The sequence below is a fragment of the Protopterus annectens genome, chromosome 3.part1 (genome assembly GCF_019279795.1).
Source record: "Protopterus annectens isolate FY-2018-M chromosome 3.part1, PAN1.0, whole genome shotgun sequence".
Classification (NCBI taxonomy): Eukaryota; Metazoa; Chordata; order Ceratodontiformes; family Protopteridae; genus Protopterus; species Protopterus annectens.
The window spans coordinates 937,680,592-937,687,671 of record NC_056732.1 but is presented as its reverse complement, the minus strand read 5'-3'; the positions used below and the strand labels follow the sequence as shown (position 1 = coordinate 937,687,671).

The 7,080-nt window shown below is 37.6% G+C and overlaps 1 pseudogene; it reads left to right on the top strand.

The window, feature by feature from the left end:
* The first annotated feature begins 2,588 nt into the window (after nucleotides 1-2,588).
* Nucleotides 2,589-3,321, top strand: LOC122798868 (annotated as a pseudogene).
* The last annotated feature ends 3,759 nt before the right edge of the window (nucleotides 3,322-7,080 follow it).

Here is a 7,080-nt window from a genome sequence, read left to right as displayed (position 1 = left end):
TAAAACAAAAATATATACTGATCTCTGTATATTTGCAGACAGTAGAAGCTCTATATATTTGCAGATAGTCTTGTAAGGCTGTCTCTCAACACACAAGTCCACATATTTGCAGAACAGAAAGACAACAGATATCTAAGCAACAATTTAGCTCTATAATAAGATTGGAATATACTAAGGTTGTGAGCACCCTTTTATGATTACAAAACATTACATGTCATGCCCAAGTACTTCAATAATCCATACCATAGGGATAAACCTGTGATTACCATCACTTTATTGCATCGATATTTAAAAAGTTGTCAGATGAAGGTTTGACTGCCTTGTAAAGTACTTCATCTAACAGCTTTAACAAGTATCCCCTATTCATTTGAAAGTCATCTACTTGTAATACTCACAATCTCAAATTTGGGTATTTATCAATTACAATTGTTTGAGTGGAATTTCTGCCTAAAACCCTAACCAAATGGCATTCATTCATTCTTCTCCTTTTACCACTGGAATATTATTTGCTACTCTTTATCTCTCTATTTTTATTTCATCTATCTGTTTTGAAGAACCTCAACTGCTGTCGATTTACTCCCAGGCACTAGTAATAAAAAGCTGTAGAAGTTGAGTTTACTGTAAATTCAACAGTATTTAAATATATTTAATGTTACTTCTACACTAGGATTATTCAAAATAGCAATTCCTGCAGCATAGAAAATTATCTAGTGATATGAAGTTTAACAAATCTTACTAATTTCTCAGTCCTAAAAGAACTATTAATACGAATCTGAATTTCTCTTTGATCATTATACCTATAATCTGGTCAAATTTTATTTTTTGTAAATATTATCTTGTTGTAAAAATTTTGATTTGTAACTGAAGCTTTTCTCCCTGGGCCTCCACTGAAAATGGGTTTCTGACCCAGTGGTTCCCCAATCAATAAATGGCAATAAATAAATAAATAATAAATAATACCATAGATTATCTAATATATTGTTTCTGCTCCTGACAACATCGACATATTACTGAAAACGACATTCTTCACAAACCTGTTTCACCTTGTCATTAATCCCTTATTTGTGAATCAAACAGTTTGGAAATTTTAAAGTCTCCAGCAATAACATTGCCTATCTTAAATATATCTTTAAACCTATTTAACAACAGTAACATATCTTATACAGTTGTGTATATTGACCTATATAAATGCAATTACCTACCTCCACATTCTGTTTTGAAACTTAACATTTCATTAGTAATATTTTAAAGAGGCTAACACATTACATTAAAATGATGCTGCTTAATGTCTTAACTACAGGTATTAAGCTATCTCACCTGTGTAGGCAAGGATCAGGATAACAGGTGAGGAGATAATTCTGAGATAGCTCATTTTTACATATCATTTTTATATAAAACTATGGGACTCAGATTTAAAAAGTCCCAATTATAGGACAGTGTATGTGTAATTATTTTATTACATTGTTTTCAACAAAATGATTACCCGATAGATTCCCACTAAATTAATGCAAATCAGAAACTAGAAATGAGGCCTGATGCTCTTTAGCATGAGTAGCCAATCTATGTCATGTTACTATGTGAAGTAAGCACTTGAAATAGGCTCAACAACTGATTTTAGTATAGCTATCTCAGTGGAAATAAATGTAGTCCTCATTTTTTCTTGTGCTTATAAATAAAAGTACTAGCAAGGCACCATTGTCCATAACAATAATACATTCATTTTTTTATTGTGGTGACTGAGTGTGCTGAAACTTATTACTATGGCAATTATTAATATCCTTCTGTGGAAAGTAGACATCCAATCAAGAGTTAAATGGTTAGGGATGAGTAGTGGGAAGGGAGACTGTAAAAGCAAGTGGACATTACTTGATCTCTGTTAAATGATTATCAATACAGGGTGCTAGAGAGACAAGTGCCTGAGAACAAAAGTAGCAAGCTGAAATACATTACTGGGACCCTTTTCCTTTTCATTTCCATCAGCATCTAACATTTGGGGTACAAAAAGTGGTTGGATGTAGTCTGTGAGGCAAATTACATGATCATTGTTTAAAGCTCATCAATACTACATGACAGGAGTGGCAGTATAAGTGTATTTAAGCAGAAAGTTTAAATGTGCAATTCATGGACAGAAACGATTATAATCAGAAAATGGAATAAATATAGCCTTGTTATGCACATTTATGATGTTGAAAAGTATATATGCACCTTTAAAAGTTAACACTGAACTTTATTGATTTTGCAGCTTACAGCATTTCTAAAAACATGAACAAGTGATAGCATCAGCTATATATACTATTTGGGTTGCCTTCATTGATCAAAGAACCAGATTGTTGAAACTCATATGGTTGAGACCATATGGTCGACAGTTTAGTTCACTGAACCATTCTGATGAAGACTGTGGTACAGTGGGGATTTGTAGTGTGATCCTGAAGTTGGTATTTATATAATTAGCAAGGGGTGCCACCACTGCAAAGAGACTGTCTGTGTTGTTTGTGGGTGTCGTTTGGCTTCTTTTGTTTAATAACAAACTAAACTGTTGACCATATGATCTTGACTATGTGAGTTTCAGCAATCTGGTTCACTGAGGATAATCAGATCATTGCTGTTAACTCCCGAGTATCTTGCACAACGATGCATCATGGCTAGTGCAATGATCCGAAAAGAGATCTCCCGATCCTACCTGGAGCTCTATGATGACATTGAGCGGGAGCCTCCTAGTCCAGAACCATTGGAAGAAACAAAACCAGAAGATCCAAATCTTAATGACACTATCTTGCCAGGTCTTTATGATGAAGATGAGACAAGGAACTCATCCCCTCGACTTAACAAGAACTGTCTGAAGAATGTGTTTGCTGTCATCCTGATCTTTATTTATCTGCTGCTGATGGCGGTGGCTGCCTTCCTAGCTTACCAGGAATTTCATAATAGTGCTGATAAAGCCCAGTTCTTGAAAGACTGTGAAAGTTCCTACTCAATGTGGACTTTTTCTGGAGGATTTCGAACATGGGTCAAAATGGCTCTTGTGACCACAACTGAAGAAGATGGAAATCGTCTAGTGTGGTGAGCTATAATGATCGGCGGCAACCATCAGAATGCAGCGACCATCTATTCATTGTTGTATTTGAATGGAAAGATCCTTTTATTCAGGAAGTCCAAGATATAGCTACCAGCAACCCTTGGAAAATGACTGCAATCCTGTGTGGTATTTATCTTGCCTTGTTCAAAGCAGCAGATTTTGCAAAGTTCAGCATCAAATGGATGATCAAAATCAGGAAGCGACAGCTAAGAAACCAGACCAGGGAACTGGAAGATATCAGTTGACTCATGCTTCTGGAAACTTTTGCAGTCTAATTATTTTCTCTGCCTTCTAGAACTCTAGTAGAGATCAACAGTACCTAGTAATGTGAAAACACCTTTTTGTTTCTCCAGATTTTTAAAGTGCAAGACATAATGGAAAACTGTGCCTGGTGGTCTGTTGTATGTTCTTTATAGCAGAAATGGAGTCACAGCTGTGTCGTCATATAAAGTATTGATTATCTGGTGGGACACCATTGCTGAAGCTTCATTGGGCTTCAGTTTTTTTAAGCAATTCAGTGTATTTGATGATGTAATTATTTTCAGTGCCGTTTTAGATACCTCAATAATTCTGATGCCAATTGCACATTCCTTTCAGCTGTGTTTACTAAAATTTTACTAGATAAGCTGTGTAAATCTAGTTCGATGATACCCTTCGAGTACTGTATGTAGAGAAGATGCCCAGGCCATTCTCCTTTCTGTTTTTCTATTGGACTGGAGGATTCTGGGGAATGTGTGCAAAATTAATTCCATTTAAGACTTGGATGGTAATGCCACTGAGTAAAGGTTCTTAGGTGCTAGTTCTGTGAGCCTTAAAAGTTAGAGTAAGCTGCCCAGTGGGATAAAAGGCAAGATAAGTGAGTCAACATAAGAGATAAGTAAATTGCAGGTGGAGAGAGGCAACAAGTAAAGCTTGGGTTCAGACAGAACTCACCGTAGTATCCTAACCATCGTCAAGGCAGCTTCTGTACTGTAACTTTCCATGCAGGAGTAACTCTCACAGCTAAAGGGAGAGACACATTTAGTTTCACAGTATAAAAGCAGGCACATAGAGAAGTTTGAGAACTACTGAAAAATCTACCTGATTTCACTGTCAGTGAAGCTATGTGATATCATTAGCAAAAAAAACAGAGAGACCATCCTCTAAAGTGGCAATTGCGTCAGTTTCTGAAAGCAAAACACCTCTTGTACTGTCATCAGAGTAGTTTTGTTTAGGGTAAATATCTTTACGACTGAGTGGTGAATGCTCTAGATGTCTGGCTGCTTATTGATGGCCCTAGATGTTTGACTGTGTAACGAAGTCTGTAGCTGTATATCTCAGCGGTGAGGGTACTAGATGTATTTTGGAGGGGAAGGCTCTAGATATAAGTCTGAACAGCACTGAGTGCTCTGCAATGTGTGACTGAGCACTGAGGGCTCTGTATGCATGATTGAGCACTGAGGACTCTAGATGAAGTATTGTTAGTGGATAACCTAGACCTGGACTTTAGTAAGGCATTTTCTTGTTACCTATTAGACTACTGAATAAGATTTGAGAACTTGGGAAGAAGTAGAGTTTAACCCACCAATGAATTGAAAAACTTAAGCGGGCAAAACTTAGCATGTGAGATTTGGGTCAGTAGATGTCAGGAAAGTAAATACTGTAGGAAGAAATATCCAGGAAATTGTTATGGCTAGGCTTGTATAGGCCCTAGGGCCGATAGCCTAGTACCAACCTATGATCAAAAGAGCTAGATCCCACTATATACATGGTTCAGCATATTACACTCCAAAACACAGCTCCTAGAGCACAAACATTATAGTTTTTACTTTAAATACATATTATCATGAAGGACTAAACTCGCTATTGGGCTATGTCTCTATATCCTGGGAACAATACTTTTCCTAGATCAAACCAAATTCATGAAAAATCAGGGCTCACATTTGCTGGAACACAGGATCATTACCAACCATTTTACAGCAGAGGAATTCCTTGTCAATATGTCTTTCTAGGTAATGTCTTAGGTTTACATCTGGTACTGTGCAGGGGGGTTTGCATTAATTTGCAATTAAAAGTTCCACAATGCTTGCTGAGACTCATTCTACTTCTTTTGTAGGTCTATGCCTCTGCAGACTTGTGCCTTTATCTTGTTGTATGCCCAGCAGCCAGTATGGGGGGGGGGGGGGGGGGCACTCTAACAAACATCCTTAATTCTTCCCAGTATTCTTCACCTGCCTGCAATTCCAATGAACCTTTCAAAGTTGTTATCATCAATCCAAATACTACAAGAGACATACAGAGCAGTTTGGAAGAAAGAGAGTCACATACTTATTTAAAAGAAGTATTTGTCTTATAAAAAGCACAGCAACCACTGACTTTAATAAAGCTCAAAAGAGCATAGCAAGGCATGCATTGAAATATGAAACCTGCCAAACTAAAACTGAATTACAATTCTTCACATAAGCCAAAGAAACCACCCCCTCCCCAAAATTTCCCCAACTTGCAGACAAGAGAGAGGGTATCATGTAAATATTGTACTGCCTTGTTTTTCTTTATATTTCACAGGCCCTCATTACTATAAATGTGTTTAACATATGACTCAAGTAATGAATCTTTCTGAGGCACACAGGGAAGCATCACAGATAGGAAGACTCATGCTGCTACTGAGAGCCATAACAGAGACATTTTTCACTGTTACACTTTAATTTTTTATACTGGTAATACATCTGGGCAGTTGAAATGACTCGTATTACAAATAATTATTTTTAGCAGCGTTTTACTCCATTGCCTGCTAACCATCAAGCCTCTGTGAATGGGACTGTGTCCATTTGCTCCCTGGCTATTGAGTAACTCCAACACTACATAGAAGTGACAGCCATCTGAAAGGGGCCATCATACAGGTAGGCATGAATGCTGCCTTTGTCCTCACCAGTATTTCAGCAATTAGGGTGTTTTATGGCCTAACTGCAACCCCTGAGAAGAAGGAAGAGCTACCCATATCACTGTGGGGATCAGCAGTGCCTTCCTTCTGAAAGGGCATGTTCCTGTACACTCATTAATAAATAAGGGCTGCCACCAGGTGACGGCTTGATGAGCCAAAAGCTTACCTCAGAAAGCACATCAGGATACTATCACTTTTCTCGGGGATTCTGGCTGCATGAGTCCTGCTGTGTCCTGCACTCCCGCCAGGATAAGCATTCCCATCTTTTCTTAGCAGTTCTGTCAAGCACCCATGAAGTGAATCAAACTTGGGCTATCTGGACTATAGTGAGGCCTGTATCACTCTACACCCGTGGTGCTGGCTGTTGCATTACAAGCAATAGTATTAAAGTCTCAAATCATAATTACAGTTTATTATGTGTTCTCAAAATGTATTTCAAAATTCATATCATAAACTTTACTCTCAAGTTGAATTTCTTGGGATCTATTTCTCATTGCATAGCAAACTGATTATAACTGGTGGTACAATCATAATCCTCTATTTTACTGTGGCTATTATTTCATTCCGTTTAATCATTTAAACATTTGAATGGCAAACAGACAAACCACAGTCATTTATAGAGTGAGAGGTAGGGAGCAGACTGTGTAAGATCAGAGGGGCGTTACTTGATTACTGTTAAATGATCACTGATAAGACTAAAATGGGCTATCAGATATGTATGACAGCAACAAAATGAAATACATTATACAACTGTAATTGAGGTTACTGCATAGGCTAGATTGTACTTTGGGATGAAGATGAGATAGGACATAGCTTCTTGAAAATAAACTTATTCTGAACAAATAGTGTGTTTTGTATCTGAAGAGGATCTCTCAGAATAAAGCTGCTTTGAGTCTAAGGAGATCCCTACTGCATCTATCCATCTGGCTGTACTCTTCTAGGTGGTTAACAGATGGTGCACCCCCAGGCTGTTTGACTACCTGCAGAGTTTCTCCTGAGATAATTGTTAGTAACCTGTACAGGTTGTTGCAAACATGATTCCCAAAATAAGGCAGTCCTTTACACATTATTTGGCCAGTAAGCA